This window comes from Opisthocomus hoazin, chromosome 12 (assembly GCF_030867145.1).
Source record: "Opisthocomus hoazin isolate bOpiHoa1 chromosome 12, bOpiHoa1.hap1, whole genome shotgun sequence".
NCBI lineage: Eukaryota > Metazoa > Chordata > Aves > Opisthocomiformes > Opisthocomidae > Opisthocomus > Opisthocomus hoazin.
Window position 1 is genome coordinate 827,189 of NC_134425.1, and position 15,365 is coordinate 842,553.

The window sequence follows — 15,365 nt, forward strand, 5'->3', positions numbered from 1 at the left end:
AGCGACAGCCCAGGGCGGGGGGGGGGGGGGGGGGCCTGGCTCGGGGCGCTTGGTTCGACGCTTTGCCGCTCCCTGACCTTTCCCGGTGCGGGGAACTGGCGGTGCGGGAGCGGCTCTGCCCGCGCACCCCCCGGGGCGGGGACGCGGTGGAGAACCCAGGTTTCACCCCCGTTCCCGCGTGGGTTTTCCACGCAGCTCCTGCCCCGCGGCTCGCCGGGGAGCGCGGCCGCTCCGCACCCGTTAAAGGCGGCTCCATCCCGCGCCGAAGGCTGCGGGACCGCTCCCCGCCCGCTCCGTAGGTGGCCGTGTCTATTTTGGTTGCAGCAGTGTTTACGTTAATGAAAGGCTGAGATTACAAACAGACCACTGGGTGCCCGGGACGCTGCTGCCGGATTGGTCTAAGCTGTGTACTTTAAGCCTAATCAGTTTTTGGGAGCAAATATGACCTCTTTTTCCTTTATTTTTTTTAAATTTACTGTTTCTAGCAGAAAGACGTTTGGGGTCTCTGGGGAGCCCTGTGCCGCCGCTCCCCCCCGGTGTCAGGGCTGCTGCTCCCGGCGCGGCGGGCAGGGATGGAGGGGGGAAAAGCATCTCCAAGAATTGGCGAAAAAACCCAACGAAAACGAACCCTGTGTTCCTGGAGGCGGGCAGGGGAAGGGGGGTTCAGCTCGCCCTCCCCGAGTGCCCCCCCGACGCCGCGGAGGGGTTCCTGGTGGCAAACAGGCGCTTGTCCCCCAAAACCTCGGCTGCGGGGGGGAACCCAGGACGGGTCCTGCTCGAGCGGTTTTCTTTGCTGGGTGGAGTCAGGCAGAACCTGAAATCCACTCCAAAGACCCGGTAATTCACCCATTTAGTATGGTAAATATATATACACGTTTATAAAATTTCAGTCCTCTTAAAAGCTAACCAAGCAGGGCTCAGTGAATCAATTTACATAAAAATACAGAAGGTTTCTTTCTGAGGAGGGAGCAGCAATCATTATGCTGTTACTTTGAGTTCAGAGAAGGACTTCGGGGTCAGTCTCCCGGTTTTCTTAACAAAAAAAACCCCTTCTCCAAAATTATTCCTGTCCCGCCCAACTGTTTCTGTCCCCGTCTGGGTTTGCATGCTTGAACTGTCGATAGTGATGGTTAAAAAACAATCAGATTTTTGCCGACTTTTTCCCCCCACTCGATAATTTCCCAGCATGGAAGGATCCACCTTGGGTCCCAGCGAGCGGGTTGCTCCCTCCCAGGAGCTCTGCGAGCAAATGTGCTTTGGCATCTCGCTCCTTTTCAACACTTTCCTTTTGTGGGCAAAATCTCTCGGCGAAGGAGCCTCTCCGGCAGAGCCAGGCTGACCTGCAGGCTTTCTACATTCAATGTTTTACTACTGTTATGACTCCTCATTGACTGAAGTGCAAAGAAAATTGGAGCATAAACAAGTCTCCATCAGAAAGGGATGCGAGCAAAATTTTGGGCAAATGAAACTTTATCAGGGAAGGGATTCGAGAAAACAAGGGAAAAAAACCCGAAAATGAGAAGACCCTACCCAAAGTTTTCCCCATGCAACAGCTGTGCTACGCTAGAGTGCAGGGGGGATCTCCCCAGGGTTTGGGGGGCAGAGGAGCACTCTGAAAACAGGTTTTTCTCCCTCAAAATATCTATAGGGAGTCGAACCGTCTCCTCACGCAAAGGGGAGATTGCCAGCGCAGGGCTTAGCGCGACCGCAGAGGAGTTTCTCTGTTCTCTCCTCATACCTGGAATTAGCCTTTATTCCATGATGCTTTTTTTCTCTTATTTATTTTTTTGGGGGGGGGGTGTGACATTTTTTCCCAGTGACATCAAGCGATTCTGTAGGAGGGATGTTCAGGGCAAAAAGAAAACCCCAATAACAGAATCCCAAATCCAGTAGAGTAGACAGCTTTGGAATCGATGTCACCAGGGGTAAGCCCGTGCTGTCAGAGCCAGGTAGGCCTTGCCGAGGTGCCTGGGGTGGGGGGCAGCAGGGTGGGGGGGCCGGGGGTCCCCCAAACACACAGCCCCTCGCTGGTGCTCGCCCTGAAGCAGGGACAGCCCTCGAGCCCGTCGCTGTGGGCAGCCCCTGCGTGGGGACCAGCTCAAGGACGGGCACAGCGGGCTGCCCCCCACCCCGACGCGCACACACGTGTGCGCACACGCACACACACGTGTGCACACTCGCAGACACCCCCCGCTCTCTAACCCCCGCGTCCGCCCGCGCTGCTCTCTCGCAGCACTAATGATGCCGCGGAGCAGCTATGCGGTGTGAGGCAAAAGCAGATGAAAGTGATGTCACATTAATGTCAGCTCACAACTCGAGCCCACACAGCCTTGATTGCTCTTATTAATCTTGCCAATTTGTCTGTCAGCACTTGGCTAATCCCTAAATAGCCTCCCAACAGGTGCTTTATGCTTCCGCCACATCCCTGCTCCCCGGCACCCCCGGGAGCCCCGCTCACCCTCCCCGGTGACTCCGTCTTTCTCCTGTCCATCTGGGACCGGCTTTTTTTCCCCTGGGAGGGCTGCAGGGGAGAGAGGCGACTTTGCAGATGTTGTTTAGTCTGTCCGAAGAGGAGCTTTGGGCTTCCCAGAAAGGAGCGATGACCCGGGGTGGGGGGGACAGGAGATGCTGGAGAAACGCGGGGGTGGCAGCGGGGAATTACCCGGGGGTGAGCAAAGCCTCCGCGCGGGCTCAGCCCGGCTTCGCAGCTGGAAAAGGCGTTTACAGCACCCTCCGCCTCATCTATCGCACAACGGCGAGCCGCATGGCTTTTATCTGTCATGGGTTTGGTGGTTTTACTGAGAAGGGAGAGAAGATCAAAACAAAAAAATTCAAAAAATGTCCAAGCTGAAATTTCAGTGGAAAAGCCACATTACACCTTACGCATTTTTATCCTGCGGTTAAGCTGAGGGTCGATCATTTTCTTTACTACGCTATCAGAAAATCCACTGGCTTGTTATAATGTATATTTAGCCTGAAAGTACCAGCGGTGTATTGAGTAGAAGACTAAAATTATTGTGTTGCAAGGCTTAATCCTCCTAACATTGTTATTTAGCACAGCAGTCTTAATCACAGAACACAGATTTTGTGTTGAAGACTAGTAACTGCTAAACCCAATTAACTGTTAAACCCTATTAACTGCTAAAGCAGAGTCCAGGCTGCTTTCCTTTCTCTGCATTAAGAAAAAAAAAAGCATTTTATTTCTGTTTGGTGACTCTGCTGCATTAAAAGGTTCGCACACAGACTGCAAGCCCCGTGCAGTGGTGTCCTCCCGCGATTCACCTGGGAGATGCTCTGCTCTGCAGGAAGAGTTGCCAAACCCGGCTTCGGTGCAACAGGCTCCGATTTTATATCCAAAGTTGGCTCGGGCTGTTTCCAACAGCAGGAAGGAAGAGCTTGCAGGAGCATCTTCAACCTTTTCTCCGAGTGCCCGGTCCAAAGTGGTCCAAGTCACTAAGGGAAGTGTATCTACTAATTGAGCTGAGGGCTCTTCATCATTAACCCTTGGGTGCTTCGGATCAGATCCTAAAAGATCTCTAAAAACACCATTCATGACTGCAAGCTGTTTTGCTCCATCCTGACCTGGATTTATTATCAGGAGACAGATAAATTTTTTTTTCCTTTCTCCCCAAGCCATTTATTTCATCCAATAAGACTATCCATCACGGTGCTCTGGAACCGACCTACGATCCGGGGATATTCTTAGATACGCAGCATGTCAGGAAACGGCTTGCAGCCCTGCGTGATGCAAATATTTGGACGACCGAGAGGTAGGAAGGATTGTCCAAATGTTTACTAAAGGCTGTTGATAGCCTAAGGATTTATAACCGGTGTATGATGCCTGCCCCCACACAGCTCCTCTAGCAGGTGCATCCAGTTTCAACATGACACATGGTACGTGTGTGTGCTCTGGGAAAGGGGATGCAGGAGAAAGCCAGTTTCACACGTCTCGGCTCCCTTTTCCCAGCTCTGTTAAGCCGCTTACTGGTTTGGAGCCCATGGAGCAGCAAGACAGGAGCCCAGGATCCACCCCAGTGATGTGTACCCCCGACAGCAATTCTAACCATTACTAACATTTAAAACCAAAACACAAGCATCGAGCATGTTTAGTTGGAATTTCCTAAGTGAAACCAATGCTCTGAATTATTTCAGCCCATCAAAATATTCCCTGTCACACTCCTTCAGTGCTGCGGTGGAGGAAATTCATGGCATTGTTCTAGTTATTGTTCTTGGCATTTCACTTCCTAATTTCCACCCCTGGGATCTGATCTCTTCTGTCTCACAGTAAGCCCTGATTGCTGCCACAGGCATACCAGAAGTGTGAACGAATCAGTTTTAACCATTTCTGGTGTTCGAATAGCTACAGCTTTCCAGCGGTGGTGCAGACCCCACTGGAAATGCCCCACACCTATCACCAGGTAGCCTCTACCTTTGCTCCTCCAGCCAAAAGAGGAATGTACATCCAGTGTAGGGCTGGAGATACAGCCAAGGGCAGAGTCAGTACCTTGCCCAAAGCCAGCTCTGGTGCCTTGAGAGCCACTGTCCTGATGCCACTACCTCAGCAAGTATCTGCATGATTCAGAGAGACCTCAGAGGGCTCCAGCCCCACCTTCTGCTCTAAGCAGGTCCATCACCAGTGCTAGATCGGGTCAGGCATGGCTTTGTTTAGCTGAGCCTTGAAAATCTCCAAAGAGAGGGTCCAACAACCATGAATATTGATAGTTCAGGTAGCAGAGGAGCAGTCAACGCACTTGTGTCTGTCCAACCAGGTTGTCAAGCTCTGCTATCAAAGCAGCAGCCGTTTTGGCTGTAAGCATTCCTGCTACCATGTCATTGAGAAAGGGTATCCTACGAAATGGGAGAAATCAGCACAGAGCTGAGACACTCATGTCTGGTAATCACCCTCCTTTCCACTGTTGTGCAAGTTTTGACTATGCTGGGAACGTGCAGGCGTGCATTTAGCGTGCCGCGGACTCCCAGCAGCGTGCTGTTCTTGGTAACACACAGCAATTCTGTCTGCTGCAGAGGAGCCTTTAATTCATCACAGCCCTGGACCAGCAGAGCTTACCGACTGCTCAGACCGGGAATACAACGGCCCTGTTGTTTTGCCAAGGGAAGATTTCTTAGTTGCATGCTGTTGCGTAAACTGTGTGTTTTCTATTTGTTACCTGATGCATTTCAAGGAGCTTCCTTAGACAGGGTTGAGACCATTTGCCGTCCTGCAGCGAAACAAATTGTTGCAGGCTGTGTACCAGATAATTAGTATTACCTCTTCTGATTTGTTTAAAAAACTAAGAAGAGAACTTGGTGTTCTTCTAGGGAGAAGAAATTGCGTAATAAAATATATGGGAAAAAAAGAAGTACATGCTCAAATTCCAAAGTCATTTGCTGTGCTCGATGAAGGTTTTTTATAAATTAAAAGAATTCAGTCCTGGGTTCAATGTCACATTCTCAGAGTGACCTTAGTGTGGAGTCATAACCCAGACGAACCTGGACATCTCTCTCCTTGAATGCATTTCTCAACAATCACCCACCAGTGCTGGAAACGTGTTTCCTGGGCAGGGATCCCGAGCCATGGGCTGGCTCCAAGCCAGAAGGCTGCGAGGAAGAACCAGTCGCATCTGGTAAAATGGCTGGTTGGTAGCTCCAAGTTCTCAGTGGGGCTGGTGGCATCTGGACCGGGTGTCCAAGGGACCAGCATTGCAGGTGTACAGAGATCAGAGGCAGAGTGTTAACAGCGACATTGCTTTTACTGCAAGAGTGACTCTTTCTGCAAATGCATGTGCTGCTTATCTTGTGGTCATACCGTGCACAGTCCAAAGCTTTCTTGACGGTCATGCCAACCATGTTTATGCATCGATATCTTCAGGTTTTTTTAGCTGTGAGCCTTGAGGCTATATTTGCACTTCAGTGGGGATGTGCTACGGGACTTGAAGAGTCTTCCTGCAGGTCTCCCTCCACAGAGTCTGGCCAGGGGGACTGCACTCCGGTGTGGCTGGCTCTCCCTCTGCCCAAGCTCAGTGGGTGCAGCATGGTGGGAATGCGAGGGATTAGGTGAAAGAAGTGGCAGGCTGGGCTGGTGGGGACAAGCACACTATCCTCTTGCCAAGCTGCCCGAAAAAAATCCCCGCTAGAGAGAATACAGGGTCTGGCTGTACCTTTCCACATGGCTGGGCCTCTGGGTTGGGAACTCTTACCCTCTTTTCCAAACAGTTGTTCTGGGAATGGGTTATGACTTTTCAAACGCTGTAGATACAGTTATAGGTACAGTAGTTTTGAGATTTAAAAAGTCATTAAAAAGATTGGATTTAAGGCATTCCAGTCCAGAACTGCAATTCCAAAACATTGATTTGCCTGTTGCCTGGACCTAAAAGGACCCACATTGGATGGGCAGAAGAGAGATTCTCCTTCTGACCCAGTGCAGGTCTATTCTCTAGCCTTTGTGTCAGAGCAGTTTTAGGAGAGAAAGGCCACCGATATCAGCTCTCAGAGAGCGTGTTGAGGGATGGAGGCCACTCTTCCATTTTAGCATTCACTGCACTCTTGCCAGCAGGCCCAAAGCAGCTGCACTTGGAGTTGCTGGCTTTAGGTATGCTCACATTGGTGGGGGAGATCAATCCATTTTTGAAGACCTGACCCTCTCCAAGCCCTGATATTTAAACATCTCACAGAGGCTCTACTTGCTTGGAATCGCTGCTGCTCTTTGTCTCACCTTTGCTGCTGAAGTCCAACCAGGAGAAGGTTGCCAAACCAGTAAGATATGGACCAGGGTTAACTGAAGCATAAATAAATGAGCTCAGTCTCTGGTGTGTTCCAGTGTGTTTGGGCTTGGAGACTGTGGGCGATGGATTGTGGTCCAGACCAGCATGGTGCTTTTAGCTATATATAATTAGATGCTTTTCTAAAGAAAACCATTACTGATAGATTGAAAGCTTTTTATGCTACAGGATTTTTTCTGCCTCATCTGCTAGGGAACATCCAGGACTCACTCAAACTCCACTTCCTTGGAGTAAATCACAGTGTGGGGCTGCCTTATCTCAGAGACCCTGTACAGGAATGTTGCACTGTCCAGCCCTCAGGCCACCCACCCCTGATCCCAGGCACCAGCATCTGCTCCAGGCCCAAGCTCTGACCCTTCAGAGACATATTTTTGCAAGGTCAGGAGGTTGGGTGGTAAAAGGGGAGCAGGGAATAGCAGAGAGACAGTTGAGGCTGACTCTGCAAAGAGATTTCAGGAGGATGTTTACACTGGCCATTAAGTGCAGACTTGAGCCTGTTCTCCTCTCCAGATTTGCTGCCCATCTGCGTTATTTGCATGCAAATACACGTCAGGCACAGATGCAGTCCCAGCTTCAAAGCCTTCTGGATGAGGGTGGCCCATGCATGCGCTGCACCCCTGGTCCTTGGTCATGCAACTTGGGCCAGCTGGACCAAGGCAGGACCAGGTGAGGCAGCCAGCCCTGCTAGGCATCATCTTATCCCCAGTTCTTTCGCAGGGCAACGAGGATGCTTTTAGCATGAGCTGCAGCTGAGCTGCTGTGGTATAACCAAAGGGAAGAAAGAATAACCAGAAAAGCAATATGGCAGGGGGGCACATAGGAGAAGGGGAGAAACAGCTCTGTCAGATGGAAGTAGATGGGGTCTGTCTCACATGGATGAAGATACAGCTCTGTGCATTGTTTTCATCCATCGTAGAACATTTCTTTTCATGTCATGTTGTAGTGATTCACCACCTGCTAGCTTGTCAGCAGAAAGGATTGTAGAAAATATGGTTGCACTGGACAGCTAGTGTCCATTTTGTACACATCGATGAACCATTCCCCCTGTGTGAAAACGGTGTCCTCTGGCACCAGGTCAAAAAACTATTTAACGTGAAGTTTCTCTGTGAAATTTCTGTTGCATTTGTCTGGAAGGACCAGCTAACCAGCATCATGCAAGAAATAGCTGTGGAAGGGGGTCACTGAACGTGTTCTGACTGTCTATTAGGAATAGGGAGAGACTGTTTTGATGTGCATCACACCACTTTCCCAGGAGATACTTCAATAAAGAGAGAGAAAACAGAAAACAGAAAAAATAAAATTTTCCAAGCAAAATCCTGATTTTCGTAAGTTGCTGAACTGAAAACAGGTTATTATATTTTGCACAACCACTTGTGTATAAATCCTTCCTGAATGAAGGGGAAAACATCATTTCCTTTGCTCTGCGAGCTGATCTCAACAAAGGAGATAAAGACTCCAACCCACTGCCCAGTGAAATAAGGATTCACTGTCCAGTATAGAGGGTTGCACAGTGAATTCTTCCCTAATGACTTGTAAAAATAAGCTACTCCGACTCCTACAGAGCCTTCTAAGAGAGTGGCTCATTTCAGAAATTAATTACTAAGCCTGAAGTCTGGGAAGTCATCCCTGCCTGTCACCCAGCCCAGGCTGTACCTCCTGCAATCCTGTCCCTGTCCCACTGAAGAGCCTCAGGGCTGAGCCACCCACCACAGCATCCCATAATTCAGTTGTCGTTTCAGCCCTCACTTTCCTTGGTGGCAGAGCATGGGAGTCTCCCTCCCTCCCTCCCTCCCTCTCTTGCTGTGCAGCTGCTCAGCTCTGTGAAGGAAAGGCTCCCAGATGTGCTCAGGAGGGAGCGGGCAGAGTCCTGAATTCCACTCTGTGCCGTGTGGACTCTTTGTATATTTTGTTTTATGGAGAAAATATGTAAGGAGTCCTTGGAGAAAGGCTGGGGACCAGGCGCGTCCCTGTGAGCACACTAACCACAGGGCTAGGAGGTCCTGCAGCTCTCGGCACAGTCGGCAGCTGAAGTCCATCTGCATCACACAACAGGTCCCTAAACCCTTTCCTGGAGATGGCTCAAGGCAACCAGACCCTTTCAGAAAACAGGGCTTTACTCAAAAGCCAGCGAGCGCCCTGAAACCTAAACACCCACGTGTGGAGGTTTTGGTATTTTTGGCTAACAAATGATGTGCCAGATCAGATCAATAAATACTCACACACTTGTAAGTGTTTTATGGATCTGGTCTCATTGCGTTTTAAGTGCATTTAGCTGTGGTACTCGGTAGCTACTTGATTATTGCATGAGACAATACACTTATGAAGTGTTGGCCTTCATTTAGCTAATCACTTCATTGATGTGTAATACGAAAATGGTATGAAACTAATTGTTTCCATAGAAACAGGAACCCAGCAAATGATTTCATATCACAGCTTGGCAAAAGAAAAAGAAGAAACTTCTGTAATTGTTCCCATTATCCACGCACAAAGAATTCATGCTCAATCTCTACTACACTCTGCTTCACTGCTGCTGTGAATTAGGGGACGAAAAGTTAGCATGGAACCACATAAAAAAGCACCGAAACAAGCTGCGCTTTATGGAGTATTTGTAGTTCTGCCACCAAAACCATTTCCCTTCTGCTTTACAGGTTTCTGGCCAGCAACTCCGACGACTGTCACGGCCAACCTGTTAATCTGGAGATGTCATGCACAGGGGCTTTAACCGTGCACGAGCCATGCGTGTGCAGGAGGGAGGACATCCCCGACCACGCTGCAGGACCGAGCTGTGGGTGGGAGACAGGACGACCCTCACCTCGAGGGTGAGTGCTTACAAAGAGCAGGCAAAGCTGACTTCTGGAGCAAGCAATTGGGGCAGCTGTCACCAGCCTCTGGCAACTGAGATGGGCTACGATGCAAATCAGTCTGTGTGGGCACAAAATAACCCAAACATCATCTTTACTGAGGTTTTCCCCTCTGCTTCTATACGGTGTACTGATAACTGGGTGATCTCAAGGGCTTTGTTGCTTTAGAAAACCCCCAGTATCACTGGACTTATGTTTTCCAGGTCTCCCAATTTCCCACCAGCCTGAGACTTCGACATCCTAGGCAGCCCAGTAAGAAGCAGCAGGTCCTAGCAAGGTGCTTTGTGGTCATGGACCATCACTTGTGAGATCAGCCTGGTCAGTCTTATCAAGACCAATGGCTCTGCAGTGCTGTGGAGAGGTCCGCCTGTGCACCCGTGTGGAGGCGTGAGCCTCCTGTGCGCTCTCCTACCCCAGGGTGGAGGCGCCTCCATCATCCCCCCACTGGCCTGAGGGCTCTGCCCCGAAACCCAGCCCCATCATGCACACCAATAAAACGGAACTGGCAGCACAAACCCCATCCTGGCTACTAGGCCGATGGCCACCCAATCCCACCACCTTCTCTGGCGGCACCAGGAGTCATGGGTCTTCTCCACCCCAGGAACCACCACAGAACAGGTTTCTCACAAGGCTAATTAATGCTAATTGTGCCACTTTGCTATCTCACCAGCCTTGCCTTGAACAGGACTGATAGGGTATCAGTCAGATAAGGAGCACTCAGCACAGGTAACTGGTAAATGTTGTCAGACCTGCGGTGGGTGAGCTGCCTTCTGGAGGGGTTATCTCTCCTGCCGAGAGCCCGAGGCACCAACCTCCTCAGAGAGACACTGGGGTCCTAAGGATGTGCAGAGGGTAGCTGCCACCGGCACGATCCTCTAAGCTTTATAGGAGGTGCTACAAGGGGTTTTGGTGACTCAGGATTTGAAAACGTTGGAAAAGCAAGCTGGCATTCATTTTATAGTAATTCTTTTAAATTTACTGAACATGCAGTTTATTATTTTGAGTGGTTTTTGCTGTTGTTAATTTAACACTGTGGAAATGAAGGTTTCATTATTTCTCCCTTTTTTTTCCCACAGAGAAATAAACTATGTTCTTCTAACAAACGCTGTATCTCTCAGGTTTTTTGGTATTTTTAACCATCTTTGCTGACCTACGTGAAGTAATTCAGCTCCTACACTGGCCTAAGCACTAGGTAGGAATCATTAACACCTCCTTGCCAAAGTGGACACTTGGACAAGGTGTCGTTGTTGTTCTGCAACACTTTTGGAAAATTATTTGCTATGGAATACTTGAAAATTTTCCAGCCAACCCAGAGAAGTCTTGTGTGTAGATGTAGCTTCTGGCTGTGTGTATATAAGCACTCATCACACCTGGCAGGTAAAACACACTGGTACACAACGCCTGGCCACATCAGTACCTACATGTTGTCTTGCACTCGGGTGTCTCAGTGCTTGTGAAAACCAGGAGAGCACCACTACTTCATTTGATGAATGAGTCAGCAGAGCTTGTTCATGGCTATCAAAGTCAATGGCAGGGCAACTCACACACTGGAGAAGTCTGCCGGGTCCTCTAATCCACAGCCTGGGATATTTTCCACTTCCAGTATCTCCACATATAAGCACAACACAGGAGATTCTGAGAGATGGATAGGAGGACAGACAGAGAGAACATTTTCTTCTTCAAGGTACCTCGGTCATCTGCTTTTCCTTTCACCCTGCAAGTCCGGTCCGCTTTCAGTTTGGTTTAAGTTACCCAAGTTTCTCAGCCTGTTAGAGTAAAGCTCAAAACAAAGTCTGTGGCCAGCTCTTTCTTTGATAATTCCTTTCCCCCCATTTGTTTATCTCAAGTACTGAGCTTTGTTCCAGGCCCAAAACCAAAAGCCTTTCTAGCCTGCTCTCGTCTTGACTTGTTGCAGATGTAATGAAATAAATCTTTAAAAAGAACAAACCTTCACTTCCTCTCTCCCGTCTGATTCCGTCACAAACCCAGGAAAGAAAAATAAATCACATTGTGAGCTCGCCCAGTCTTGAAGGATACCATGTCTAGTCCTGTAGGCCACCACTCACATTGGACATGTCCATCGCTCAGAGAAGTCAGCGAGTGCGGTGACTGAACCAGCAGCATCAGCTCAGGCTATCGCGTGAAACCACCCGTGCAAAACCAAGCTGCGTGCATTGCTGTGAGATGGACGCCCTTCTCACCCACCCTTCCCAATTCTTACATGTTATTTTTCCCCACCATGGTCTAACACTGGGACAAAAATCTCATAACCATACAATCATTATTTTGAGCATGGTCAAAATCTAGGACTGACAAAAAACATTCTATTGGCCTGAATTGCAGCTGACGTGATGGCCAGCAGCAGTTGTGAGCACAATGAAGCTGTTGGTGCCTTCCTTGACCTTGTCCCTTGGGCACTGAAGGATGTTGTGCATCTCTGGCTTTTCTCACAGCCCCATGGGCAGCTCTGCCCCTCTCTTCTCCCCACTGCCACCCATCTAATGCACTTTAAACTGTAATCAGGAAAATCAGCTGCTGGATACGTTTGTTTTTCTAAACTGGCTGTAACAAAGAGGTAGAAATGTACCTCCAAACAGAGTTTCTCCTTCTGAGAGATGTCTCCATGTGAAAGCTGTGTTGCTTTTCCATCAGCCATTAAAGGAAGGCTCAAACTGTCTCTGGATGCAACCCAGTTACGGTGGCTTACTAAACTGCTGTTTTCAGCCAACATGCCAGAGATCTCCTACCGTGCCCCAGTTTTGGGGTGAAACACCTCAGGCTTTTCCAGTGCCCACTTCACTTTACATGACCCTGGACTAGTGACAGGCAGCTGGTTAGGGCATGCCTGCCACAGGGATTGCAGCCGAAGTAGGGCACAACCTCTTAAAACAGGGTTGCCTGTGTTTGCCTAACCATGTGTTGAGCTGACGTGGGTTTAAGCTGAAGACAGACCTGACTTTAAGCCGGGGAATACTGTATAAAAGGGATGATCTGGATTTACACCAGGTAGCATCTGGCCTGTTGGTTTTCATTCTTTCAAGGATACTCGGGGGAAGATGTACAGAACCATGAACGGCGCAGAAGTCAGAAGAATTTTGGGTTATGCTTCTAGTCCCAGACCTTCAGTCTGGAGGGATGAACTGCAGGGTTTCTTTCCTTTTTTTCAATTTAAACAAGAGGTCTTTGCACATTTGAAGCAGTCTGTACAGTTAGCATTGAAGAAAGTGTAATTAGACACTTTAAGAACTGGAAGAAATTAACTCCAACCACAGACCGTCACTCAGACTGTTACTTAATAATACCTCCCAAATGTGCAAAGTACTTAGTTTTAGAATAACAGGCAAGAAGTATAACTCTTCACCAAGAGTGAAGGCCTTGGCCTGGGAAGCATGCACAGAAAAGATGAAAGCCACTGTGCTCCAAAGCCAGCAGATGCTTGCCACCTCCTGCCACCCGAGAGGTTCCGGGGCGCTGGGCTGGGACAAACCTGCTTGGCCACGGTGCTGGGCTGTCAAGGATGCGATTCACGGTCCACAGCCCCACGGCACTTGAATGGCTGGAACGGAGTCAACGGGAGCGACCAGCCTGAGGTGCAACGAGCTGCGTGTGAGAAGATCGCCTTCAGTTTCCAACATGCCAAGGAAACCGCTGAGAAATTGCTGTTTTCCTTCTTCTCCAGCACCAGGCAGAGCCGTTGACTCACCCTGTGCTACAGAGGCCTGTCTAGAAAGAGATTATTGTGATTTCTGCCTGTTTCTTTCCTCACTACAAAAGGGCCCATTCATCTGGGCTAATTTTGAGGGGAGAGCAAGGGGTATCAGTAGCATGAACTGCATCTGAGTGTCTCGACCACATTTCAGCAAGCCATGCTTGTTGGCCAGTCCAACCTGGTGAAATAGATATCTTTCATCTGAAGCTTTTTAGTGGATCGTTTCTCTGATTTTAAACAGAAGTATCTTTTCTGGCTGCGGCAAGTTTAAAAAGTACTGACGAAGCAGGGACGGCCATTTCCATAGGAAAAACAAGAGGCCATTCAAAAAGTGGGGGGAAAAAGTTGTTCTCGCGGCAGATAGGAGTTTCTGCTCCTCTAGTCAACATATCTACGTTCGCCTACCTGAGCGCACCCCGTGTATATGCAATAAGGCCGTGTCCAGAAGAGTCTATCTCTTGCCTTATTTCAAAGCACTGAAAAAATGGACTTTTTTAAAAAAATACATACATGATTTCTTACATGCTTAACTGCTAGTCTTTGTGGAGCACAACTGGGACTGCTTGTGTGTGTGGGAAGAGCTACAACGTAATTGCTTTCAGCAGAATATCACTGTAGTCTATAATTCAAATATACGAGGTTGCAGTTTCAAAATTTTTAAGTGATTTCATCTGTATTTGGGTAATTACATCTCTCTGAGCGGCTCATTTAAAATGATACTTCTACTTTCAGCACACAAAATGGTTGCTGGGCAAAAGAGAAAGATAAGTTTGTCCTCTCCTTTTTGCAGTCTCCAAGCAAGCATCTAGGGAAGCCTGGAGAGACAGGCTTCACCAGCATGACCCAGGGAAATCCTTGGTGAAAGCTGCTCATGAAGTGTCATTCTAGAGATGAAATGGAAGGTGTCGAGAAAGGAAAGAAAAAAGAAATAAAAAAAAAATCACTAACAGAAAAATCTGGCACCTCCTAAATCACAGTGACAATTTCAGCACAGTGTTTACACAGGGTAGTAAAAATAAATTGCCTGAGACTGATTATACCCACATGCCACTCGCCAGGCTACAGGGATGTCCCACAGTATCGGAAACCAAACATGAGGAAACACGTGCCCATGGCAATCATCATCGATGCAACAGCATCAGGGCCAGGACTGCTTTCTCCCCAGCCTCAAGAAGTGGAAGCAGTAGTAGGAAGAGGGATGTGTCACTCCTCCTTGCCACTCAGACGTTGCTACGTGAAGGGTGGCTTTCGAGGCCACCACTGCTGAGGAGTCCTGCAATGTGGTTTTAGGGTATCCTCAAGATTTGATAAATTAAGCCTGTATATTCACAAAGCCCCTCTGAGGTTTCTTCCACACCAGGGATCTGTGGGATCAGCTGGGGAGTAGGTGGCTCCATCCCTGGTCCTCCTCTAAAGCCCTCATGGGGGCATCCATCTGATTTCAGCCAGACCTACCCTGAACCTCAAGCAAAAGTGAAGGGACCTCAGCTGCATCCTCTCTTAAATAAGAATAACATCAGGGGAATATCCTGACCCCATCCTAAGGAGAATAACTCATAGCAGGTCTGCCCTTAACATGTAACCCACAAAGTGTCCCAACTTGGCATGAGTTGGAGGTGGCCCTTTTCCCATCTCCATCGTAGTGCCCCTGAAAGCCTTTCTCTCATTCCAGCTCTTTCTCCAAGGTAACTTCTGTCTTTAAGCAGAGGTCTCTGACCCAGGAGGCTGGATGGCTCCTCACAGTGGCACAGTCCCATGACTTTGATTATGGCCAGTTTTGGTGGGACTAACGTCCCCAGAAAGCTTGTAACTCTGATGTTATCTTTTGCTGGGTGCTGTCACGGCATCAGTTACCTGCTGGGCTGCAGGGTCCCTGCTGGAGGCAGCGAATGAGCCCCATCCCTTGCCTAAAAAAGTTGCATGTGGTGACATAATGGAGGGGGTCAATAAAGGGAGAACAAAAACCTCAGCACAATTAACACATGTGAGCATGTCCAACTATCTCCAGCAGAACGA